This window comes from Lissotriton vulgaris, chromosome 4_1 (assembly GCF_964263255.1).
Source record: "Lissotriton vulgaris chromosome 4_1, aLisVul1.2, whole genome shotgun sequence".
In the NCBI taxonomy this organism is placed as follows: Eukaryota; Metazoa; Chordata; class Amphibia; order Caudata; family Salamandridae; genus Lissotriton; species Lissotriton vulgaris.
The window spans coordinates 1,863,784,695-1,863,812,268 of record NC_141691.1 but is presented as its reverse complement, the minus strand read 5'-3'; the positions used below and the strand labels follow the sequence as shown (position 1 = coordinate 1,863,812,268).

At 45.0% G+C, this 27,574-nt stretch overlaps 1 protein-coding gene and 1 pseudogene across 2 annotated transcripts in view; both read right to left on the bottom strand.

Annotated features, from left to right (window-relative positions):
• Positions 1 to 27,574, bottom strand: part of TBC1D31 (TBC1 domain family member 31) — a 696,792-nt gene that overhangs the window by 608,219 nt on the left and 60,999 nt on the right. The gene's annotated exons all lie outside the window — the stretch shown is intronic.
• The window catches only part of LOC147724636 (uncharacterized), a 36,223-nt pseudogene that overhangs the window by 1,241 nt on the left and 7,408 nt on the right, over positions 1 to 27,574 (bottom strand).

Below are 27,574 nucleotides of genomic sequence, written 5' to 3'. Positions count from 1 at the left end.
GCCAGACTTAGACTGGAAGAGCGAAGAGACCAAGTGGGCTTGTACCATGTGAATCTTTCCTGCATTGGTAGAGGACCCGTACTGTGTAACGCTCTGTAGACTATGCACAGAGATTTAAAAGTGACTCTGTCCCGTTAATGCAACCAATGAAGGTCTCTCAAGGCCATTGTGGTAGAGGAGCTACGTGGTCTGTTAAGCGCCAACTTGGCCGCTATCGACTGGACTCTATGCAGCCCCTGCAGGATGTATAAAGGGGCGCCCAAGTAAAGGGAGTTACAGTAATCTAGTCTAGCCAAGATTATGCTCCTTAACACCAAGGGTCTAGTGTCATCGGGCAGGAGAGGGAGAATCTGCCTGAGTGCTTTTAGCAGACCAAAACAGACACTAATTGTTTTATTAGTTTGCGACACCATTTGAAGGTTTTCATCAAACAGTACTCCCAGATTCTGCACGGTCCTTACTGGGACGCAGGGGTCGGCCCCCGGCGAAAGCCTAAGATCGCACGGTATCTGTCGATTTAGTTTAACCGTCGAGCAATAGACTACCTCCGTTTTCCCCTCATTAAATTGAAGGGAGTTTGCTTTAAGCCAGCTGGAGACCCGACCCATGCAATCCTGAAATCTGTCCATGGGCACCGCATGTTTCCCTTCCAAAGAGAACATCAATTGGGTGTTATCAGCGTAATTAATCAATTCGATCCCATAAGATTTTATAATAGGGATCAAAGGCTGCAAGTATATATTAAAAAGGATAGGGCTGATCGACGAGCCTTGTGGCACTCCATAGTGGACCGGGGACTTGGGGGAGGAAAACGGAATCATGGTCACTGTCTGTTGTCTACCAGACAGATAAGATTGTAGCCATTTCAGAACCTTGCCTTTCACGCCCAGTTTCTCCAGTCTATTTAGCAGAACTGTGTGGCTAACCGTGTCAAATGCGGCCGACATATCCAACAGCACGAGTACTGAGGAGTTGCGATTGTCGGATCGCATTCGCAGAGTGTCCAGCATGGTTGCTAATGCAGTTTCAGTCCCATGGCCTGGGCGGAATCCAAACTGATCCCCATCCAATAGACAGTTCTCTTCCAGGTAGCTTGACAAGGACCTGCTAACAGCTTTCTCCAGAATTTTTATAGGATAGGGCAGAAGAGATATAGGCATAAAATGGGCTGGGATTGTTGGATCCAGCGAGGGCTTATTGAGTAGAGGGGTTGCCACTGCCTGTTTCCATGCTTCCGGCACTACTCCTTCCTCCAGGGATTGGCAGCAAATTATACGCAACCAGGGAAAAAGCTCTGGGCCATACTTCTTCCAGATCCTATGAGGAAGGGGATCAAAAGGGGACCCAGAGGATATGCTGAGCGCCAAGCTGGTGAAGAGCTAATCTGTGAGAGGGGGAAAGCTCTCCATCAATGATACTACCGGTAATTCCTCAACTACCATCTGAAGTGGTGCGTCCTGACAGCTAGCCTCACCCTGAGCAAACACCCCCACTATTTTGGCAATTTGTTGTTCAAAGAAGACAGTGATTTCGTTGCAAAGTTTTTGAGTTGCAACCACATTGGTGCTCATGCAGGTGGGGTTGGAGAGGTCTTTTATAATATTAAAGAGAGTTTGTGTGCTGTTCGGAGACTGAAGTATGGCAGTAACATAAAAAAGTGCCTTTGCTTTGGCAATGGCCTCTTTATATTTAGCCTGTACTACCTTTAGCAGTCTCTTATCAGACTCTAAATAGAGTCTTCGCCACTTCCTTTCTGCCTGTCTACATTGATTACGTAGTGATTTCAGCTCCTCACTGAACCAGGGGGCTGAAGGCTTACTTCTGTTCTTTATCTTTTTCAGGGGGGCAAGTTTATCAAGGGTCTCGGTGATATGGTTACAGTAGACATGGTAGTTCTGGCCCACCGACTCATCTGGATCAAAGGGAGTCTGATTGGTAAAGAAAAAATGTGTCTTGTCCTTTGGTAATTTGGACCAGCCCCTTTCCTTTCGGTAGATTACAGGGCGAGCATTTTTATTCACCTGAATAGGTACCGTGATCTGGAAATGAATCAGGGAATGGTCAGTCCAACTTTGGGGTAGAATACCAATCACCTTAGTCTCGGTCTGGTTTGCGAACACCAGGTCCAGTGCATGTCTGCCTAAGTGGGTAGGTTCCAGTATCAGCTGATCAAGACCACAGTTTCCACATATATATTATAAATCCTTCAGGTGGCTCCCTAGGGCCCCATTGTCCCATAGTTTGAAGTCCCCCAGGAGCAGCAGTCTGGAATGAGTTAGAGCAAGGGCGGCGATAATATCAAACAGTGCCTGGTACCCCGTATCCAGGCCAGGTGGTCTATAGCAGATCATGCCAGTTAGCATCCTTCCTTTGGTTTCTTGTAGGGTAAAGGCCATCAGTTCTATCCCTGCAACTGCGTCAACCTGTAAGGGGGCAAAGTTCCACCTGTCCTTATAGATCACCCCAACACCTCCCACTGTTCCCTGGGACCTGGGTTTGTGAAACATCTTGTACCCATCCGGGCACGCTTGGCCCAGCTCAACAGAGAAGTCTGCACTGGCCCAGGTCTCCGTAATGAAAAGGGCATCCAGATCCATATCCTCCAACAGGTCCGACACCTCCTGATGGTGTTTAACCAGGGATCTACTGTTAATCAGACCACACCCCAAGGTGACAGAGGTATGTGTTAGATCTTTTTGGGGCCCGCCCCTTCCCCTCTTTCCTATACTCAATAAAGCCTCCCTTGAGTACCTTAAAGTGATAGCCCTCATGGCACTCGACGCGGCCGGGACACGGACGGGCACAGACGGGCTTATCTCTGGCACATCTCCGGCGCTTCGCTGCGCGCCTGCATTGGACTGCTTAAATAGATAAGCAGTTGCAGGCGATCCAACCACTAGAGCGCTAAGAAAGATGGCGCTGGGGTAGATAGTATTCCCCGAAACCCGCTGAAGTAGCGGAGTGCGTTTGGAGTGATTTTTTAATAGTGCGAGTAAGAGGACAGCAGTTAAACGGTATTTCACAAGCAGCAAATGCAATTACGGCGTCACGCTAAATTTCCTAATGTGAATTTTTATTTCCCCGGCGCTTCGCTGCGCGCATTCGCTGCGCGCCTGCATTGGACTACTTAAATAGATAAGCAGTTGCAGGCGATCCAACCACTAGAGCGCTAACAAAGATGGCGCTGGGGTAGATAGTATTCCCCGAAACCCGCTGAAGTAGCGGAGTGCGTTTGGAGTGATTTTTTTTATAGTGCGAGTAAGAGGACAGCAGTTAAAAGGTATTTCACAAGCAGCAAATGCAATTACGGCGTCCAGCTAAATTTCCTAATGTGAATTTATAATTCCCCGTACCTTGATGCAACAGAATAGCAGCAGAATAGCAAAACAAGTTAAAACAATTTAAAAATTAAAGAGCTCGTGCAAGCACCACCAGCACACAGCGCTTTCAGCAGAGACTGTGTTCTCCAATTCTTTGTTAGCTCCTTTTTAAACTGTAAGGGTCTTATTTGGCCCCTTGCTGGCCAGATGTTCCACCAGGGTGGTGGAAGTCATGACATCTACCACCCTGGCAGAGATCAATCCATCATAAATAGCGACCGACCTAGTGGAAATATCCCTACTGTGAAAAGAGCTAGTGCCCTGGCAGCTCTCTTTACAAGAATGAAGTATGCTGAGCAGGCACCATGTTTAATGTAGTGTGTGCCACATGACAAAAGCCATAAAAGAAATTCAGTGAGTGCCACCAGCACATGGTCACAGATATCCCATACGAATTGCAACACAAGAATTTGCATATACATGATCATATGCCCATGTTCCAAACAATACATTGGCATGACTTCCAGACATGTCAAGATTAGAGTAAAAGAACACCGAAGTAATGCCAGATGCAGGAAATACACCACTAAGATGAGCTCCCACTACAGAGAGAAAGGACACTCACCAGATGATTTGAACTGGACAGTCCTAGAAACCCTCACACCCAAAAACAAAGCGGACTTGTTCCACAGAGAACTATGCTGGATTTTTCGACAGTCAACCAACCGAACAGGGTTAAATGATGAGATACCTTAAAGCGAGCTCCAACGATAGAACCAAGTCTTGTCTGGTTAACTCTTTTTCTAGTGCGGGTCATTAATACCCATACAAACCGGTTCGGAGTAACTCTATCCCCACTAAGGGGTATAAAAATCTATACAATCCGGCTCAGTCTCAGATGATTTGCCAAATCTATGGGGTTAATTAACATTTAAAATTATAATTTTCAATATTGTGTATATATATATATATATATATATCGGACCGTAGTCCTTAATGCAAAAATAAACAGAACCTGTGCACACGTAATTGCAAATAACAGTATTAATACTGAGAGTATTTCAAATATAACACGGTCATGCAATATATGATCCAAACGACGTTTTTTTCTCCTTAGTCAGGTTTATTATTTTTACAGGTGCCCAGTCGGCTGGGCACCTGGAAAAATAATAAATAATAAACCTAAACGCTCTCCCCTTGACTTGCAGGAGTCGGTCTAGATGCTTCAACACTTCTCATGGCTCCGGAGCCTTCAGCTCCCTCAACAGCTCTCGCCCAGTAAGTTACCAGAGTCTCCATCCTAGGGCCTTCATCTAATCTTGTTGAGGGTCTTCTTGTAGCCACCAATATATAAATCACCCGTCACTTGGTGAAGGTTGGGGCTACCAATACATAAAACAATTAGACTTGCACCTCTCCCTTATGCCATCTAGTACATTGATCACACACTGTGTTGATTGAAAACGTTTACAACTCACATTAGAAGGCACTCCATACTCGAAGTTCCTAAATTGAAATAGATACAACACAAACATGAATAAGACATGAGAAAGACACTTCGGCCACAGACGCAGGGTGGTTTGTAGGTGCATGCGATGTTTTGCTGTAACTTCACCTTTATAGTATACCGGATTTATGACCTGCACACTGTTCATCAGGTGAAGAATCAGGTCACACTATTAAAGCAGCAGACGCCAATGGACTCCATGTTGATAACCTAACAAACATTTGTTGTTGACCCTTTACCTATTCTTTCCCTTTCCCTTTGTTTCCCCTTCTCCACTTTGATTTACCTAGGGTCCTGAACTGGGAGAACCTCTGAAGCTGTTGGTGTATCGGTGAGGGCATGGTTTCCTATTCCTACACCTAGATGTAAACCACCATCTTATGAGTAGTTAACATTCGCTCTAGGTCCTGATGAAATGTCATGATCTTCAAGACAACATAGGGCATGAAACATGTCGACCACTATCCTCACTTAATGCTTGATGGGATTATTAGAATCACTGCAAACAAGCAGCTAAGTTTCTTTTAATCATGACATGGAGCCTGACAATTAAAGTTCGTTCAGCTGGTTCCCATAGTTCTTTTTAAACTTACACTCTCCTCACGTACTACTCACATTTGTATATACACCACACAACCCACACACACACACACACCGCTTCATCTACAGTCAGGATTATAGGATAAAAGAACTTCGGCAAAGAGCCCCCCTGCAGGCCCCACGAGGAGCTGCCCTAGGATGAGGCATGACACTCTTTGGGTGTGTGGGGGCCCTTGCTCCTTATAGGAGCTATTCCACCCGGTCACTTTTTCTTTCCTTAGAAAGAGCAAACCCTTCTATTCACAGGTATTTTCTTGGGGCTTGTGTCTTGGACCTTCATTGTCCCCAATCCCCTTTTGATGTGTTACCATGATTAATGGGCCCGTTGGACAAACTTTTTTGTTCTGAGTATTTTCTCTGTACAAAAAGTAAATGGCCAAAATGCGCAGAGCCTTTTGATCTGTACCTGGGTTCAGTGGTTTGTCTTTCTGAAAATAGAGCAGATGAACTGTATGCTTTGTGGGGCCACTTCCTTGTCCCTTTCTTGTGGCACCCATCCTCCCTGCGCTCTCATGCGCTAGCATCACGCATCCAAGCCCGCCGCTGGCACAAATTGATCGTAGAGGACTGGACCCGTGAATTGGAATTAACCATACCATACCCCACACGACCCAGAGCCCTCAGTAGCCAACAAGAAATAGTCCTCGTGGATTGAGAATTCATTAGATGTAGTACTGCCCAGAAAAACGATACTAACAAAAAACGGACCCAATAAATCCCCCTGGTTCACCCCCGAACTCTGTAAACTGAAACAACAGTGCAAAAGACTAGACTACAGGGCATCCATTGCCTTCTACAAAGCTGCACTAAAAACAGCCCAGGCTGTCTATTACGAGTAAAAAATCCTAGCCTCCTCCAGAGAAATTTTTGGGATCGCGAAAAAACGTATGAAAGTTCCCGACCCCTCCGCAGTCCCTGACCAGTTTGGCCTCCTATGAGAGGAATTAGCAGGATTCTTCTCCACCAAAATCCAAAATATTCTTGACCTCCTCCCACTCACTAACACTGAGCTCCTCGAACAAGAACCTCAGATCAACGCCCCCTACCTAGAAATGTAAAAAAAAAAAACACTTAGATCCCACGGAGATGGGCAATTACCGTCCCATCTCCTTACTCCCTGGATTAGCAAGATTGCAGAGAAATACGCCAATTGCCTACTTTCTGAGCACCTCGAAACTTCTAAACTGCTCCATTCATCCCAGACTGGTTTCCGCCCTGGCCAGGGCACCGAGACTGCACTAATAGCGGTGGTGGAGGAGTCTAGAAAGATTATTGACTCGGGAGGGTCCTCAGCCATCAACCACCGCACCTTGGTACTCAGTCTCAAAAAAGTGGGAGTGACCGGTATGGCTCTGTCCTGGTTGAAATCATTCCTGGAAGACAGATTCTTCCAGGTATTCGAAGGTAACACCCGGTCCCAACCAGTGCCACTCCAAAGTGGGGTTCCCCAGGGCTCGTCTCTGAGTCCCACACTTTTTAACGTGCACATTTCTCCACTAGCAGAGATAGTAGCCCCTTTTGGAATTCAACTATTTACGTACTCGGATGACACCCAGCTCATCGTGGCATTGAACCAGGCGGCAGAGCAGTTCCCTACGGACCTGCGCTCCTGGCTCAAAGAAGTCGCTAGCTGGATGAGCACATCCCACCTCAAACTCAACGGTGACAAGACTGAGCTCATGCTGTTGGGCAACCAAGCAATTTTTAATTCAAACACTCTGTGGCCGACTTGCACGGGGCCTGCACCAACACCAAAAACGGAAATAAAGAGCCTGGGCATATGGCTCGACCACGATCTTCCCTTTAGAACCCAAGCCAGAAAAAACGCTGCCACTTGCTATGGTCTGCTATGAACTGCACGAAAAGTACTTCCTCTTCTACCTTGCCACTCTAGAAAGCGTCTAATGCAGGCGCTTATCCTCTCCAGGCTGGACTGCGGTAACGCCCTTTATTTGGATGCTCCAAACTCAGTCATTTCTAAACTACAGGTGGTCCAAAATTCGGCTGCAAGAATTCTCACATGCACAAAAACCCGCTGCTCAGCCAAGCCTGCCCTAAGAGCGCTTGATTGGCTCCCAATACAGGAGAGAATACATTTCAAGGCCCTCTGCATCGCGCATAAAAGTATTTAGGACAAGGGCCCTCCTACCATCATAAACCTGATCAAACCATACAAAGTAACAAGAAGCCTCCATTCAGATGAACTCCATCTGGCAGAGGTCCCCACAATTAAGAAGGCCCGGTCAGGGGGCCGCCTTCTCTCTTACAACGCCTCTAAGCTTTGGAACTCCCTTCCTCTCTTTATCCACAAGAAAGCTAACTACATAACATTTCGCAAACATCTGAAGACATGGCTATTCCCATAATCCCACCTATTCCTCTACCCACCACCGCAGCGCTGGAATGCTTCCGGGTAGCCATGCAGGTTACAAAAACATTTTTCATTTAATTTCATTTCATGAACACAAGCTTATAACATTCCTTATGCTCCTTTAATCCCAAATAAGTTTGCAAGTATTTTTTATCTAAAAATCAAGCCACAGAAATACTCAAAACTAGTCATACGTTTAAGAAATAACAAGATTAATTAGAACGATGCAGATTTTCATTATAAACTCCTAGCCAAGTAAGACTCTATGTAACCTGCTGTTCTTTGTGCACTAAACATATAGGGCCCAAATCACCAAGGTAAATTCGGTGATAAATGTAAGTTTAAGGTTTTTACGTTTGCCACAAATTGATTTCTATTAAAACAATGGGGTTGACCCAGTGAGTCAAAGGACCTGGGTAACAATTTATATATAGAAACAAAGTGGTCCTTGACAAAGCTCCCAATCTCAATTAATGTAAATCTTATTTTTTGGAATGAACAGATTGAATCTCTGTAACCGAGGAGAGAAGATGTATTGTTTGCAAAAAACGATATTAATGCAACAAACCCAACATAAATAATTCAAAAAACAATTATATTTGATCTCTCTTTTGTATAACAAATTTATTTACATGTTCCTAAAATAATTGATCAAAAAAGAAAACTGCAAGACGCAGTAAGCAAAGAAAAGGGTGCTCAAGTGAATAGAAAAGAAAAAATAGCTCAAAGGACAAGGTTAAGATAATTATGTACAACTAAAAAAGCAAATTTTCCAGTTGAACAACAAAAAGCCTACCCATACATTTGTACATACATAGTTTTACCATACAGAAGGGGAGGGACTGGGACAGAGAAAAATTAACGGTGTAGGCCTCAAACTAATGGGGGCGTAATTGTCGACGTTGCGACCATAGCGCAAAAAAGGGGAGATTCACGGCCTCTGCTGCGGGTCTTCTCCAGGACTGGGATCAGAAGGGGGGTGGGGGGCAAGGGGACCGCTGGTAATGTGTGGGGGTCACGTCAATGCGACTGGACGGGCCACCTATTAATGATATATCAGTGGATATCCAAAGATGAGTTGATGATTGGATTTTAAATTCAATGGGAATTCTGGGTATCCGGACGTATAGTTCCAAGTCTTGATCCAAAGGTGACTTAACAAGGAGTCAATCGCTCATGGGCAGTCATAAAGAACCCGGTTAAGGCAAACCAAGCCTGATGACTAAAAGGGTCCGGAATCGTATTAATCCGTTGAATGATAATTCCAACCGACCACCGAAAAAACGCGGGTTCGAAAAAACAGCAGACTCGAGCAGCGTCTTGTCGAGGTTTCCAAAACTAGGGGGCGTGTCCTGTGTTACACGCAACGCATGGTCACCCGTTTTCTCGGTGGTCAGTTGGTGCTGCACTTCTGTCCCCGATCAGCGTCCTCGAGCAGGAAAGTACTTCTTGCCTGCTCAGTGAAACGACAACAACCAATCCTTGAGCTGCTCTCATGTGGTTTTCAGCATGGGAGAAGCTTCAGGATTGGTGGGAGCAGGTTAACCCAGTGTTCATTTTGATGCTAGGGGCCTGTGCCAGCAATTCCTCGGCTGTTTCACAGCCATGGGATTGCTGGGTATACAGTAAGCATGTCGAGCTACCCGACGTATACTGCAGGGGCAGCTGGAATCCTGCAATAGCAGTATTCAGACCCACCCCATGTGCTTACACTGCGGCTTATATGTAAAATGGCATTAACATGCCATTTTACTTATATGTGTGTACCTGCTGCACTGAGCAGGCGCCTCAACGCTTCTCCGTTCTTGACGAGGAGCCTCCACTCATTTCAGGCATGGGTTGAATCAGGCGGGGTTAGAAGTAATGGAGTCCGTGTAAGAGCTTTCATGCAACAGGGTTGCTCTAACTTCTCTTGTTACAGTGACTTGGTCTGTTTTGGACACAAAGCACAAAACAACAACCCACCCCCAGCTATCGATTGATTAATTGAAATATGCAAAACATTTTCCACATCTTTCATTGATGTCATCCTTTTACACACAATCGCCTCGTCTTACACTAACATAGACATTAATGATTCATTTACATTCGGTGAGTGACACATACAACATTGTTCAGAGTCCTTACCCTAAATATTCAGGGCTCGACAAATGTACTCGACCGCTCGCAAATGCGAGTAGATTTCTTCAAGGGCGAGCCAGTTTTCAGGCCCACTTGACCTGCCTGGCGAGTGATATCTGCCGCTTCAGTGCCAGGTGCCAATTTGTGGGTCGAGTGCAATTGAGGTTAGGTCGAGTAGAAAAGTGTACTTACTCGACCTGCAGGTCAAGTAAGATTTTTTAGATTTGTCGAGCCCTGATATTCAAGAACGCTATCCATAGGACAAATCATATGATTAGCTTGAAAGTGTTCACCAAAAGCCCCCTCTCTACTGATCCCAATCAATTTTTTTAGTAATGCTGGTCACTTGATCCTTTCAAGTGTGAAAGAAGGGCCATTCAGGGATTCCTCATGCCATGTTTGCCAAGGCGTTTCAACCTCAACAAACCCTGGGTATGCTTGTTCTTGGAAGGTCATCATCAGGGATTTGCATATTTCATCTGGGTTTGGACTCTATAAATGTAATGCAAACATAAAAGGGAGGGACAATGTGTTAAGAGATTATACCCACTCAAATGTTTATATATTTTTTTAAAAATCTATATTGCTCGTAAACCTCAGTGATGTGGATATCATATGATTCGACGGCTGCCCGTTTATGTTTAATGTGTTATACTCAACCCGATGCGCGAGTGACCCCTGAATCCTACATGAAAAATGCCATTGGTGCATATTTTTAGGGATTGCCCCCCTCAAGAGGTAACTGGATCTCTTTTTTACACAAAACCATGCCGTGTTAGTGTGCCTGTTATCTTAAGGGTTTGTTATTACAAAGTGTAGTGTTCTTTTTTATGGGGCTTCCAAAACCCATGTTTTCAAGGTAGCATGCTGCATGCAGTCTACAGTGCCTCTCCTGTTTACTACACAGATTTTTCTTCTGCTCACCTACACGTGTTCAGTGCAGTCCTAAATTCAAAGAGCCAACAGGATGTTTGGTTCAGTTTTCTCAAACAGGAATGTATCATCTTTAAGCTCTCATAAAAGGCGAATCACATTGTTGAAGGATACATTACATATTTAACCGCATCCTACCTAACTTCTTTTGTAAAGGGCCTCGGTCCTTCCATACGGTCGCGTTCTAAGATACTCAAGATCACAACAGGTCAGCGTTTACTAGTATGCTTGCTTGGTCTTTCTAGCACTGTCGGCTTGCAGCATTTCCCTCTTTTAACCCCTTCCATGCGGCCGCGATTCTGCGCCTGTGCGGCGAAATTGAGAATGGGCGGGTTTATGACGGCCCTCAGCCGTCATCAGCACACGAGCGCCGTAGCGCATGACGGCTGGGGGCCGTCATCATCGGGCAAGGGGTTAAGCCATTTCGGTTGTCCTTGGGATCGATGGGAAATGTAGTCCTGAGTCTCTAGAAGCTTGAATATTGTTAAAGTTGTGATGTTTCTTAGAATGTCTACTAAGGCTCCACTTACTCATGGTGTGGTTCCCTTCAATCCTTTATACATGCAGTCTTCGCACGTTTTCATCTAGAGACCCACTTGTCACTGCATTATATACTTTTTTATTCTATTTTATCACATCTATTGATATTGTTAAAATTGGCTCTGATGTGGAGGCCTGATGTTCAGCTAATGTCTTATTTCGATCCGACCATCTAGAATACATTGAAAATTTTTAACATCTGATGTAAGGCCATTACCACTGTATGTGAATGTCCTCCTTTGTTTCATACAGGTGTGGAATAATGCCTGCTCCTGAAGGGATTCCCTTTAATCCTTTACATGCACTGTTTTTTCACAATTTATCATCTGAAACACTACTTGGTGCTACATCTGTATTTTTCTCTCTCTCATCTATAGGTATTTTTAGTAAAGGTCCTAATGTGTGGACAAAGCCTTCCATTTGCTCTTCATTATTCATCCACTGGTTTTCTCCAAAACGCCGTTGGATTTCTTGAAATCAATAAAGGTATTATGTTATCTTATTGTAGTCTTTGATAATCTAGAATGCATTAGCATTTTCTGACATTTCATTTAGGCCAGTTTCTTCTATACGTAATGTCATGATCATTAAGGCTTCCTGTCTTAATTAGGCCCTTTCCTTGCCAGATTTTATTTGCCTTAAGATTGCCCATTTAAAAATCAGAATCTTTATGGCTAGTTTGCAGAAAATTGTGAACGTGTGGAGCGAACATTGTTTGACGTCTTATTCTGGATTAATGCTGGCTGATACAGTGTCTTATTTCTTAGGTTGTCTGTCTGTTGTCTATTACTACTACTAACGATACCGCTAGATGAGACAAAAGAAAATACAGATGCAGCACAAGGAGTGTTCCAGATGATAAATCGTGGAATTGCAGTAATCAGTGGGTCGGCAGCTTCCACTTTTATACATATAAAGCACACAGGAGGGGTGTATTCTTTACACTTGCAGAACCGGTTTGTGTCATTTTTCCCTTCATGTACACTTTCCAGACTGTTTTTCAAACTCAGCCTTTATGTAGAGTAGTGATTCTCCACCTGTTGTCTGGTGACGGCAAAGTCTAATCAGTGGGTTGATGTCTTCTAAGAAAATGTAAAGAATCAAAATGTAAAAGTGGAGGGGGCGGCAATAGCAACGCGCCTGAGGCTGGTTCAATTCAAATATCCACACAGAGTGTACTTCACCAGAGAGCGCCTGTGGAGGGCAGGGATTATCACATCCCCAGAGTGTCTTCGCTGTCAGCGGGAGGAGGGTACACTCCTCCATACAGTCTGGAGCTGCCTTTCGCTGCATAACTTCTGGAGGGGGGTATACTCCTTCCTTGCAGAGGTATTGCGCTTGGCCCTGCTGCATGTCATGGAGAGAGTGGGGAGCAATCTATATAAATGCCATCTCTTGCTACTTGGCCTCACGCTGGCAAAAAGGGATATTGCCAGGGCCTGGAAGGCGCCCCGGGCTACCGTCCTTGGCCGCGTGGAAAAATGGGCTAGATTTTTGTATGGGGCTTGAACAGCCCGTTTTCCTTGCCAGGGGGTGTCCACGTAATTATTATAAGATATGGAAGAGGTGGGCGAACTACCAGGGATCAGAACTGGACCCGCCACGGAAGGTGGAGGCACAGTTGCCGGACTGATTTATTTGTTGTATTTATGTTTAATTGGTGGAGGGGACGGGATGACCCGGAGAGGCGGTGATCTTCGGGTGTGCAGCTACAAACTTGATGGACTTCTGTGATATGGGCGCAATCGTGGGGAGGAGGGAGGGGGTCAGAACATAAAGAAGAGCACGTCAAGTCCAAAGACAAGGAACCTGCTCATCAAAGTAACAAATTACAATTCCCCTGAAAGAAGGTAGCCAGTATTAAAGTAAAACATGCCGAGAATTCGGAGGACACAACTGAAAAACGGAGAGTGGGCCCAGACAATGCTAGACAGCGCAGCAGAAGTAACCATAGCTCGCAAGATCCTGATGAATCTTCTGGAGACAGTGGACACGAATGAATACATTCAAGTGGAAACTGCAGACACCAGAGTTAGCGTGCCCCATAGATTGTACAAAATAACATTGTGTATAGAGGGTGACAAAACTGGGACTATTAGGGATCTCTTTTGGGATAACCTATCAAAGGGCTATGAGATCCTTCTAGCAGTAAAAAAACTGACCACCAGAGTTTGTCAGGGAGTGCCCACATGGCGAAGAAATGATTATGCCTGCCTTCTCAAATCACATTCCAATTCATTAAAAATATGCATTAGGAAGAGGAGGAGCCAAGATGGCGACCTGAACGGACGTGTGGTCGCTCGGCTCCGCCGGCTCTGAAGACCCGCGCCTACATCCTGCCTGTAATCCTGGGGTTTCTTTCGCCCGACATGCGCGGGGCACGGAGCTGATCCTGACGGTGTCCCTCTGACTTCTCCGCCCGCCCGGAGTCGCGAGCTCTGGGAGGATCGTCTCTGCCCCGGACCACCGCCCGCTCCTTGGAGCCTGCCGGACCTCACAAGTCTCGAAGGGGTACTCTGTTGCGGTGGCTGCCTGTACCGAGGGAGTGCTTTCGCCCGTCTACAGCCCGGCCCATGCCCTGCGCTCACTGCCCTGCCGAGAACACACGGGACAGCTCCGGCACGCATAGGTGAGGGCTTGCACGGGTTCCTTTGTTTGTGGCCGCCATGATGCCGGTCGGCTTTCTTCCCAGCTGCGCTGATTGCCGTTAAGCTCGACCGGCCCTGGATGCCTACCACACCACCGGATGCCCCTTGCTTAAGCAGCGCACAGGAGGGGGTGTAGAGTGCCGTAGGGCGAACATCCTTTTCCCGGTCGGGGACAGGGACCCCCGTTTCTCCCCCCTCCCAGCACCCCGTGGACTGCTGCTAAAATGGCGATGCCTGATCACCAACGGGGTGGAAATGGCGCTGAGTCTTCCGGGGGTGGCATGTGTGCATTGGTACAGGGGACCGTGTTTGAGCCCTCCACTGTGACTGGAGAGCCTCGAGAATCGCAGCCGGACTGCACCTACAGGGACGTGCTTAATATCCTGGAAGAGGTACGATTGGAGATGTGGTGTGCCTATGCCGTGCTGTTCGGGAAACTTGATGCATGTATCCCTGCCGAGAGCCGAACGCAGGGGGGTCACTCCCGACAGAGCCCAGGTCTGATTTTGTTGCAGCTTGCCAGCCCCTCGCTACCTCCTGTTGCTACTGTGTCGACCGATAGAACAACTGTTGGAGCCTCTGAAGATTTGTTGCCGCTAGTCGACACCGCTGTTGCAACAGTGTTTCCCCTTTGTTCTTCGACTGGCTGCCTGCCTCATGTACCAGCCTGGCTGCGTAGTGCATCGCTACCCTGTTCTCCTGCCCTGTCCCCTGCTCCTTCCTGGACTAGTTCCATCTCGTCGTTCAATGGCTTTTGTCACCTATACGCTCTGGACGTACATTTTGTTGTTGGACTACTATCTACGGGGGACAGGCGAATCTCCCTCAGCGCTGGTGCACCTCCCCCATCCTCGAGGCGGCCATGTTTCCTCGTCGAGACGGACTGCAGCGGACTGCCAAGTTGGTTGGGTGACAAAGTGCCTCCTAGATCGGGCCAGGGCTAGTCGATTCCCTGGTCGCATTCATATATTGGCGGGCGGAGGCTAAGACAGATTTGATTTGTGTGTGGGACACTGGATATTATTTGATGTCTCTCCCCAATGATTATATTTCGGGTGAAGTTCTTTGGAAATTGATATTGGGGTGTAGGATGCTTAATGTGCCGGCGGTGTCCGAGTGTGTACGATGAGGCCTCCTCCTCGACTGTTTCTTTGTGGGAGTCCAGGGATGGATCTTCCTCCTTGCTCCCTATATCACTGGTGAATTTTTTCTTCTTTTCCTTCTTTCTTTCACTATTTCTCTTTCTTCCTATATTTCGGGTTTTTGGGGCGACAGACACTCTGCTGGGGGGGGGGCAGGCCGTAGCCTCTGCATGTGTGTAGGGTGGGGGGTTAAATTTAGTTTTAGTTAAGTTTCTATGGTGCCTATGTGTTCTTCTTTTATGATTTTTCCTCTTTCTGTCCTGAGTCTGCGATAAGGGTTTAGGGGGTACGGGTAGTACTTGGGGTGGTGCGTAAATGCTAGCTGACTCTCCTGCTGCTACGTACTGTGCTGCCGAATTGGTGGGAGATTCCTTATTATTGTTGTTACTTTTGATGCTGCCTGCCCATGTGGTGAAGTGACTGTACGGACTCAGTACTCCTTGGTTCTATTCTCCACTGAGTTATTTTTGGACTAAAATCTTAAAAATTTAACCTCACTGCTCCTTTCCCTAGCGTCAGGATTCTACTCAGTACAACTGCTGTTAATTGATGTTATATTGCTGACCGGCGCTGGGGGACCGTATACTTTGCCTTATGTGCATGACCGAATTGTGGCCGGCCGGACGGTTGTAGGCCCGTATTTGTATCATCCTTACTGCACAATAAAGGTTTCCAAAAATTTAAAAAAAAAAAAAAAAAATATGCATTAGCTAGAAAATGGGCAGTGGCCCAAGCTCCTGCATTATATAAAAATCATGTAGGTTGGGATGAGGAATCTCCTCGCCATAAAATTCAGTTAAAAAAATCAAATCACTGCACAAAGGCAGTACCCAGTTAAGCAAGAAGCTAAAAAACAAGTTAGAGAGATCTTAGATCAACTTGAATACCAGGGGGGATTGAAACATGCACCTCACAAATGAACAATCCTTTGTTTCCTGTCTCCAAGCCAGACGATTCATATCGTCTAGTTTTGGACTACAGACACCTAAACTCCTGTTGTAAAACTTTTGCAGTAAAAAACTCACACAGTGCAGCACTAATGAATAACATTGTGCGCAAAAAATATAAAACAACATTAGATATTTCGAACGGTTTCTTTTGTCAAAACATAGCACCTGAAAGCAGATATTTGACTGCTTTCTCAACAATGGGGGTCCAAAAACAATTTTGTCGTCTCCCACAGGGATTCAAGAATAGCCCAGAATTATTCTCAGCAAGGGTAACAGAGTTACTACAAATATATGATGATGAGGCATTATCTTATGTCGATGACACTATCTCACAGACGATGACCTGGAGACTCACTTAAAAAGAGTGAACACCATAAAACTTGGGTTCGCAGCTGAAGGGTACAAATTAAACATTAAAAAGTCACGAATTCCCCATTTAACGGTCCTAATTTTAGGATATGATTTATCAAGTGAAGACAAAAGCCTAGCAGACAACTTCTTAGAGAAGTGTGCTGTACTCCAAGCTCCAAAAACGCTGAAGAACTTAAAATCAATACTAGGTTTCCTGAATTTTGGAAGACCATACATTCTAAATTATGCAGAGAGGGTTAAACCTCTCTACGAATTAAAAAAACCTGATTTCAAACCAATTAATTGGACTCAGAAACACACAGAAATCTTACGATTATTACAAACAGACATGTTAACTAAAACAAAACTGCAAACACGCGCAAACTAACGCAACCTTGTAATCCGAGTCATCCCAGGAAGATGCGGATTCACATACCTGACCTCTAATGAGGGAGAAACGGTAACAGTAGCTTACAAATCACACTTGTACACACAAGCTGAAATGAAATTCAGTTCTACTGAAAAAATTCTGACTGCGGTTCAAACTGCTGTAGCAAAAGAAAGAGCCCTAGCCCAAGGGAAGAGCATATCTGTTTTAACAGCAGTATCTGCCCTTGAGGCAGTAACAAGACCACGCATTCCAAATGCTGTGGCATTAGATCCAAATTGGATACGATGGGAAAATTCTCTTGCTGCAGAAGACGTGAAACACGCATTTGATCCCAAAATTAAAAAAACTAGAACATCTAGAATACGAATGTGAATATCCTCTGCCAATCGAAATTCTGCCTCTAGAACAATACACCTGTGTAATCTACACAGACAGATTTGCACAACACTACTTTGTGGAAAAACAAATTTACAATGCTGCGTGCGCGATTGTAAAAGGTTGATGGCGCTTAGGTAAATTCAGACCGATGGTCACTAAAACTGAATCACTCAGAAACTGCTCAGCTCAGCGAGCTGAAATAAGATCTTTAAAGATGACGGTCGAAAATGCTGATCGCGAATTCCCCACACTAATAGTGTGCGATTTGCATTACTGCGTCCAGTTTTACATTAATTCCATGCGGACCTGGATTAAAAACGGTTACAAAGATGAGACAGGTGCCACAATAAAGCATAACAAGCTTTGGGAACAAGTAGTTCTTTCACAGAAAGAACTACAAAGGACTCATGTGATACATACACTGAGTCATCAACGTGATGGCATTCACGTTGCAGGGAATTCATTGGCTAACAGAGCGGCAGCGGTTCAACCGGCTTCCGTAGCCACAAAAAATATCTCTAATAGAATTACAATCACAATACTGGTGGCCGGGGAGGAGAGTGCGAATTTATAACTTTGCAATAAATTGCAACAGAGATCGCAGTTGTGAACCGGACCAGACTCCTGCCCAGACACCCCTATTAGACAGCATCAGGCTATCTACACGCAGACATCCACATGGAAGAATGCCGTCCCATAAATATTAAGACGAGATTCATTTAGATGAGGCCCCAGCGCTCGGCTGATGCCAGAACTGTTATAAAAGATTTGCGAGTCTTTATCGGCACATACGCAATTGGCATGCAACATTCTGATCAGGGTCCTGCGTTTAGCTCTCGAGCTTACAAAGAAGCCATGACCAGCATGGGCATTGCATTGCGGTACTCCTCTCCCTTCCATCCTGAGGGTAATGCGGTAGTGGAAAGAAAAAACCGTGACATAAAGCAATCTATAACAGCGAGGGTATTAGGTTCGGGTGATGGGTGGGTCAAACATCTAACAAGTGTCCAACGTAGTCTTAATAATCTGCCAAGAAATTCTCTAGAAGGTATCACTCCATACGAAATATTGTTCGGTACTTGAATGATAATCCAGGACTTAGATAGTCAGACTTCAGTGGTGAAACAAAAAACCTTTGATATCAAAGATCGTTTGGCTGTTTTACAGGACTTAAATGAAACAAGAAGAAGTCTGAGTAACACAAAGCTAAAACCAACGACCACTGAAGAAAAACAACCTGTCCCAGCAAGACCTGTCTGGATTCCAAAGATTGGGGATCTGGTCAGAGAAAAGATCGCGGTGAAGAAGGAATTTGGGCCTTCTTACAGAAAAGCAGTACCTGTCTTAGCTGTCAGTGGAACAAGATCAGTATACTACCGCCCCTTGCTGGTAAAAAGGAGAACCGAGTTGCATCAATCGACCTGGTAAAACCACAATCATGTGGCCAATAATAAGTAGTAGGCCCAGTGGACTGCCAAGAAGTAGCAGAAGACCAAACTTTGCTACAGTCCAAGAGGTTCAAACTGAGAGACTAAATCACATTTGATAAACATGCAGTGAATAAAAAAAGGACTATGCAACAAAGCCATGGAACTTGTGCCTCTTGAAAACCAAATTGCAACAGTTCGTCAAGAAACACCTATCTACAATGATGTAGCCTCGGACTATACTAATGAAAGAAAGATCCAAAGACTAAAGAAAATCTGGAAGCAATTCCAATAATTGACAGAACTGCATCTGGCTACTTCATCAATTTCAATGACTTTTCCGATGATCCAAGTGAACATGGAGACAAGCCAGCAACAAAAACCTTTAAAAAGAAAATTACAGAACTCTTTCATCAACTTGGAGAAACATATCTGATTTCACCATGGATTGAATTATGGATTGTGTTAGGTGTACTTTTCCTCCTGCTCTGGCTGATTTTGGTTTTAAGTTTGGGTAGATTTATTGATGGAAAATACAGTACAATGGACACAGCAAGTCATAATATCAACTTGGTCCTAAAGCCTCACAGATCTTCACACATTGAAAAAAGAGAACTATCATCAGTGAACATCACAGAAATTGCTATACCTGGTGGTATAGCTTGGGACAAAACTGATTATGAAATTTATGGCCCGATTGAGCTTTTGAAATATCCACACCAGTTCAAGGTTTAAGTGACTTTGTGACACCAAGTACTTTCTCTGATGATTGGGAATTTGAAAATATTAATAATATGATGTCAGATTTAGAAATGTCAGCAAAATTTACAGAACATGATTATTTACAGGGTTCGTCGAATTATGAAGAAATGTATTGCTACAATCACTTTGGGCATCATTATTTGCATAAATCTGCTAATCCTAGAAATGTTTTTTCTTATAATCAATGGGAACATTGTCCTAGTCCGCCAATAGGCAGCTCAAAAACATTTTATGCGAAATTCCCATACTTCTCAGGGTTTAACATCACTGTTCCAGAAACGTTTTATTTTAAAATGTTAAACAAAACAGGAATGAAAAACATGTTGACAAATACTAAATTGATTTATTCTGAGAAATGTTATGAAAAAATGTCTACATTTGGTTTTGAATTTTGGAAAAACAACATTGAGACAAAAACCAACTGGGGTACAAAAGACTGGCAGGTACAAGGTTTAGAATCATTATTTAGAGCCTGCATAATCCCAGAACAGATAATATTCCTGAATGACACCATTCAACAAACTACTTGTCTTGGCTTAGCTAAGATAAAAGACTTAAACAGTCTATTCCAAAGCCCATACCTGATAGTAATAGCACTGCAGATGTGGAGATAGACGTATCCCATATTTTACACCAAAACAGAACAAATCCTGATTGGAAAAATGGTTGATCTGGCCCACAGACACAAATAACTGTCAAGATAAATTCCTGAACAAAACACAGGGATTGAAACAGACAAGGCCAGACCCAAGATACTCCCAGAGACAACATCCAGGGATAATAACATCATATAGTGTAGGAAAACTATGCCTTGAGTGGCTACAGAAATCCACACTGCCTGAAATTAAGCAACACTTGACTTTACTTAAAGAAGGTGCTGACTCAGAACCCTGCAATCTCCTGAGGCGGAAGCCGGGAGACGACGGACTCTTTTTAAAATTTGCATTTTTCTTGTGTCACTTACTGAAATATATCTGTTCTTTTAAAACGCGCACTCACCCGTCTGCCACCTCCATAGCGGGCTAGAGATACGCTTAAACAGCGACTCCTTCGCTGCAACGATCCACAACAAAACAAATGTTTTGCCGCCATTGACGGCGAGGAGTAGAGGCCACGCCTACCTAAAGGCCACGCCCACCCGCCACAATATAAACGCTGCCACTAGCGCTACTTTGCCAGAACCCTGCAATCTCCTGAGGCGGAAGCCGGGAGACGACGGACTCTTTTTAAAATTTGCATTTTTCTTGTGTCACTTACTGAAATATATCTGTTCTTTTAAAACGCGCACTCACCCGTCTGCCACTTCCATAGCGGGCTAGAGATACGCTTAAACAGCGACTCCTTCGCTGCAACGATCCACAACAAAACAAATGTTTTGCCGCCATTGACGGCGAGGAGTAGAGGCCACGCCTACCTCTAGGCCACGCCCACTCGCCCCCTCTCCCTCTTTTAAGTATGTGCAATCACCGGACGCGCAGCGGACGGGCGCAGCGGGCGCGCCGTAGGCGCGCCCAAGGCAAGCCCGTCTTCGCCCGTCCTCGCCAAGTCCTCGCCTCTCGCCAGACCCCCTGCCCAAAAATTTGTTTATGACAGTAACATACTGCGGTCGCTCAACACCGGCCCTAGATGCAACAATATAGAAGGTTGCATTGGTCGAACCGCCCTTTTCTGCAAGCACTGTAATCTGGCCATACCGTAACCACGCCTTATAGGCCATAAAGAGATTAAAAGGAACAAAACGTCACTCACCATCATGCAGTTGAACGTCAGATCTCTGGTTAAACACCATGCAGAGGTAAGAACGCTCCTAATGGACGAGAACCCAGATATAATGTTTCTAAGCGAAACATGGCTTAAAGACGACCTCACTAGCATCCCCAATCTAGCAATACCGGACGGGTTCTCTATGACGTGCATCAATAGAGACTCAAGAGGAGGTGGCATTGCAGCCATCTATAGATCCCCCTTTACCTGCTCCTTTCAAAATGAAAGTATTGCGGACTGCGAATGCGCCCGCTTCAAAATATCCACGAGCCCCCATTGCACTTTCACGGGCCTTTTTATCTATAGACCTCCGGGGCCCTCTACTAATTTCACGGAAGAGCTCATTGAAGTAACGCATGCCTTGATCACTGGCTCGGCTAACTTCACGATTCTAGGAGATCTCAATCTCCACTTAGACATTGTGTCGGATGCTAAAATTAGCAACTTTGTAGCGGACCTAGCTGCCTTGCAACTAACCCAGCTCGTCAAATCCCCCACACATGTAGCGGGACACTTGCTTGATCCGGTATTCACTAACATTCCCGAGGCCAGAGCTGACGATCCTAAACCCATGGCCTGGACTGATCACTCGCTAGTAACCCTCTCTATTCCGAATAACTCCCCTCCTGTAAAAAAATCACCCACCTCCTGTCTAAAGCGACCTTGGCACAAACTCCAACAATGTGACCTTGCGGCCAGCCTAGGGCGACCTACTCTGGAGAACACAAACGACATAGAAAAATCGTATGCGTCTTTCCAGGACTGGATCACCAAGGGACTGGACGCTATCATACCAGCCAAGTGGACTAAAGGGCGAAATACTCCTTCCAACCCCTGGTTTGACGAGAACCTTAAAACAATGAGGAAAGCCTGCAAAAAAACGGAACGGCAATGGAGGAAGGAATATAAGCAGGAGGACAAAATCGTATACTTGGCTACTCTGAAATCATACCACAAGGCAATTCGGACAGCCCGTGCTGCCTTCTACGCTTCTGAAATAAAAGCCAGCTCAAACCCCACTAAAACTATTTTCCAAATCGTGCAAAAATTACAAAACGGGGGCAAGCCGGCTGCTCACATCACCTCCACGCAACAATGTGAAGACCTAGCTACCTTCTTCACGGATAAAGTGAAGAAAATATACAACACCTTCACCCAGGACAGTCCAGAGGACATCAGCCCTCCCAACGCCACCTTCGGAGAAGTCAGGCTCACATGCCTACCAGCTATCTCCGGTGAAGAACTCACCAAACTCTGTAGGAAGGTGAAATCGGGTGCACCCACAGACCCGATGAGACCAATTCACTTTCTAGGAGCCTTGGAATTCTTCCTCCCATCCTTAACCGTAATCCTTAATCTCTCATTTGCTACGGCCACGGTACCCACCTGCTGGAAACAGGCCTGGGTAACTCCGATTATAAAAAAAACCTCCCTAGACCCCTCTAAACCAGAGAATTACCGGCCTGTCTCACTGTTACCATGGGTCGCTAAACTAGCGGAAGCGCACGCGAATAAAATACTCAGTGAGTATATGGTGAAAAATAACATCCTGGACCCCTCTCAGCACGGGTTCAGGCCGGGCCATAGTACGGAATCCGCGCTCCTCACCTCCACGGAAAGCTTAAGGGAAATTATGGACACCGGCAAAAGTGCCGCGCTGATACTGCTCGATCTCAGCGCGGCCTTTGATACGGTCTCCCATGCCATTCTACTAAAACGCCTGGAAAATATAGGAATCGTAGACTCGGCGCTTCAATGGTTTCGTTCATTTTTAACCAACAGATCATTCAGGGTATCTGCCCCTCCGTTTATCTCTCAACCCCAAGATATAGGACAAGGAGTCCCACAGGGCTCGGCTCTCAGTCCCTCCCTGTTTAACCTATATATGCAACCCTTGGCGGAGGTTGCTAAGACATGGGGCCCCACAATGGTGTCGTACGCTGACGACACTCAGTTGGTCATCAGCCTTAGTGAGGCCCCCTCTCCTGATGCCACCAACTTCAGGGATGGACTGACTGCTGTCGCCAAATGGATGACAGCAAACTGCCTCCAACTTAACGGTGGCAAAACCGAGGTGCTGATAATGGGGAAAAACAGCAACAACTGGAACGATCTCTGGTGGCCCCAATCGCTGGGCCCAGCACCCCCTCCAAAAAATTTAGTAAAAAATCTAGGAGTATGGCTGGACTCGACCCTTAGCTTCCAGTCGCACACCAAAAAAGTTGCCGCAACTTGCATTGGCCTACTGAGAAGTCTATACCCAATCTTAGGCTACTTCGACTCCAAGACACGACAACTCATCGTACAGTCTACCATCTTGTCCAGACTGGACTACGCGAGTGTCCTGTTGCTAGGAGCAAACAAAGCTGAGATAAAAAGATTCCAACGAATCCAGAATTCGGCGGCAAGAGCTATAGTAGGTCTTCCAAGAAGGTGCTCAGTGAGAGCGACTATTTACAGACTACATTGGCTGCCCATGGAAGCCCGCATCCAGTTCAAGGCCCTCATATTTGCCTTTAAAATCTTGAAGAACGAAGGTCCAGAGCTCCTCCGTTCATTGCTGACCCCCTATAATCCCAAACGGAATCTCCGGTCAATGGGGCAACACCTAGCTTTGATACCCCATACGAAGTTCTGTCGCATCGTAGGGCGCTCTTTCAAACTACTGGGGGCCAAGTTGTGGAACTCCCTCCCTCTCCACATCCGCTGCATGGATAATCTGCTAGCTTTCCTCAGATCGATCAAAACCCATCTCTTTCCCTCCCCGTAGGTCCCTCTTTCGTTGCCAGCTGATTATGTTACGGTTCTAGCGCCGGGACGCCCCGTCGCTGGGGCAGCTGTTTGCGCTCTACAAAACAGGTAACATAACATAACATAACTTGCGAGATTTTATACTGGGACCTCGCAAACAGCGTCAAAAACGTTTCATAGCGGCCGGTATATACGCTGCTTACAACGAAGCTTGGAAAGTAATGAAAATTTAATCTGCCGAAAAAATACGAGAAATTGACCGTATTCATTTGAAAATATCACTGTCGGTAGTGGATAATGGGTTAACGACTATGTCCTCCAGAATTTATTCACTGAACAGCATTGTATCATCTGCTATTGATATAATAGAACAGGATATGCTAATGTTACAACATGGCCAGTCCCAGTTGCATTCTATTGTACAGCTAGGCTGGACGTTGCAAAACCTGCGCTCAGGCTACGTGCCATGGCGTCTAATTAACACAAAGTCATTATTTTCTATCTTTAACCTTACTAATGAACAAATCAGTTTGGCACAAAAAGGAGCAGACTATACGATTCTGAGCATTGAAAAACTTGAGAGATTACCATTGACAATGTCAGAGAGACCGGTCATTGAATGGATAATACATGGTACAATTACAATACCGATAACAACTTTTCAGTTTCAATATTGCCAAAAGTATATACCAGCAGGCCTGTATGAAAGGTTGGGTAAAGGATACATCAAGTCAACCTGGAATTTACCTTATACACATAGATGTTATGGTGAAGGGAAAAAAGAAGTATTTCTTAGTGGTAACAATTGTAAAAAGACACTAAGCAGTACACTTCTGTATCAAGGTATTAACCTGCATGAAGCTGTGACGGGTCATCAAATAACCTTTCATATCACCTGCACGGCACCCCTGCAGCACAGATAGAGCCTTTCTTCAGACAGCTTTCCAACGGCAGCTACGTTCTAATAAGTGACCACAGCTGTTGTGGCATGGTGCCAGGAAAAGCCTATCTCGTAACCGTTACTTCCAGGGTCATTTCTGTATGCAAGTATTGTATCCAAACAGCAAACCAGACAAGGAGGCAGCAATATGGCCTTCTGTGAATATCTCTTCTATTCGAATTGATATTTTAAGCAGAATGAAGTCTATTCTTTTACAGACAACTGTGCCTTTAACCTCATCCAAAGAGACGTATGATCTGCAAGTTGCAAGGACAGCGGCAGCGATACATACCCTATTATCGACAAATTGCCCCGTGCATTTCGTAGAAATGCTAAGCCACATTTTAAACATGTCTGATACCAGTGGCATCGCACATGTATTTAAGACAATTTATTCGGGACTGTTAGCACCCTTTGAAACAGTTTTGGGCATCCTCCCGAATTTTGTGCATTCTGTCTTCGGCGGCCTACCTCTAATCTTGAGTCTCGTAGCAGGAATTTTATTTTTATTCCTTCTGCTCCGACATGGCAAGCCAAGTCACAGACAAAACTCCAGCTACATTGGAAGAAACGATTCTAGCAATACGATACCTAGAACGGATCACTAAAGTCCTCGGATTGGCCCGGCTAAGAGATCCGAGTACTACCTGGTTTCTTTCATTCAGACCAATCTGGCAAGATTGCATCATACCTGTGCTTCGATGTCTACTATGCGGAGAAGAATGCGTGTTGGACGTCTGTCTTACACTACAATCAGCAGAACCTATGGATATCGATTGCCTGGTTCGGTAACGGCTCATACAACGTGTTGTCCCCAGCGGCTACCTATTCTGACGGCATTCGTTGAGACTTCACCATTACGATTAGGTGGCGGTGGAGTACGAGATGAAAGCGGCACCACACAGGTACAACCTTCTGTGAGCATTGCTGATGTAGAAATCGATGATGGAAATGATTCTCCCATTTGCACAATTTCAGCTTTTTCAAACCTGGTCACACTTTCACCTACTGTTGTAGACAAATTTTTCACCAGCCTTTCTGATTTGATGTTCTCTCCTAACGGCGAGAATAACTTTTAAAACAACGAGCACACAGCGTTCCCTGAACTCTGAATTCGGCCTTTAGTTTTTGATAAACAACACTACTGAAAACATTGGAACTATTTTTTCCCCTGAAAGCGAAATTATTTTTTCCAATCTCCAAAAATATTTACTTTTTTTGGCACATGGTACTCTGCCTAAAGTAGAACTATTCTTAGAGAACAGAACTTCTATTTGTAGAGACTCTAGAGACAATATTTTGAATTAGCCTCTAGCACATGTACAGTATTGTATAAATATGTGATGAAATGGTCTCGACCTTCTTTTCTGTATTAAGAGCCATTTCATAAATGTAATTTTCGCAAGTCATTCAGCCGATATTTATATATGCATTATCTGAACTATACCACTGCTTGAAACCGTACACTATAATACTCATTTTCGTGTATCTACACCATTTCAAATGCATTTTTTTTGTATTTTGGGGTGGGCTGGAAAACACATGCATACTTATATGTTTACATATTGCTTAGTATTTAGTAATGATGGACATTATACGTGGAGTGGGTGTTGTAAACGTATCTAGGACCCTAATGAAATATTCCCGATTCATGCCCTTATGTGGTTATAACAAATAATATCCTTATAAAGGCAAAAGAATCATACCCATGTTTAGTCATAGCCCATGCAGTCCAAATACGGCAAGGCTACTCTCATAGACTCCTAGAAAGTACAACGCGTTCTTTAAACAAACCAAGCCTCCAGCAGCCCGGGAATTCCCCCTGCTTTTGTTTTGATTTGCACAAGAACTCCTGGAGTCCTGAAAGAACTGTAAGTTCTTAGTGACGTCTTATGTCCAACCTTACGTCAAACTTGGCACCTTTCAGGTATAAATATACCAGCATTTGCCTTAAGTAAACACATGGTGGTTTGGAGCAGAGCGGCTATCTACTTGCCCGACGCCGAGCTGATGCGAGTGCCGAAGGAAGCCGACCCTCCCGTTGAGGCACTGAGAGAGACGCTGTCTTTTCTCCTGCCGAGAAATCCAGCTCCAGTGTTTCCAGTCACCCTCGCGGGTTACTGGGAGATCGAGTCCTGAGAAAGAGATACAAGACCTCCTTCATTCTAAACCAAGGTACAGAGTTGATTAGATCCTTAGAGAATTCTTGATGCAGATTCTTGGCAAAACTATCTTAACTTACTTACTCCTTCCCACGTATTAGGCTTAGGTCCGGTACACCGGGGTAGGCGTATTTAGAAACACCAGTTGAGCACGTTTAGTCAACCCTTTATCATTGTATGTGTTTTATGTATTTTATCCATTTTAAGTATCATATGGCTCAGAAACCATATCAATGCTTTTACAGTATTATTTCATAATACTCCTTTTACTGTACGCACTTTACTTTATGACAAGTATTGCAATTGTGGCAATTCACTTCTCTTGCATGAGAAAGAGGACTGCTCAATAAATAACACCTTTTATTGAAAACGCCAGTCTCTCTATTTCTCTGCTCTCTGTTGAAACTAAGCATGCACGATTGACTGAGTGAAATAGCTATCTATTGTTTTCACACGACTCTGGAGATATACTCCTTATTCTGGAGGGAGCAAAGTTGTCATGTTTATGCGGTTGTC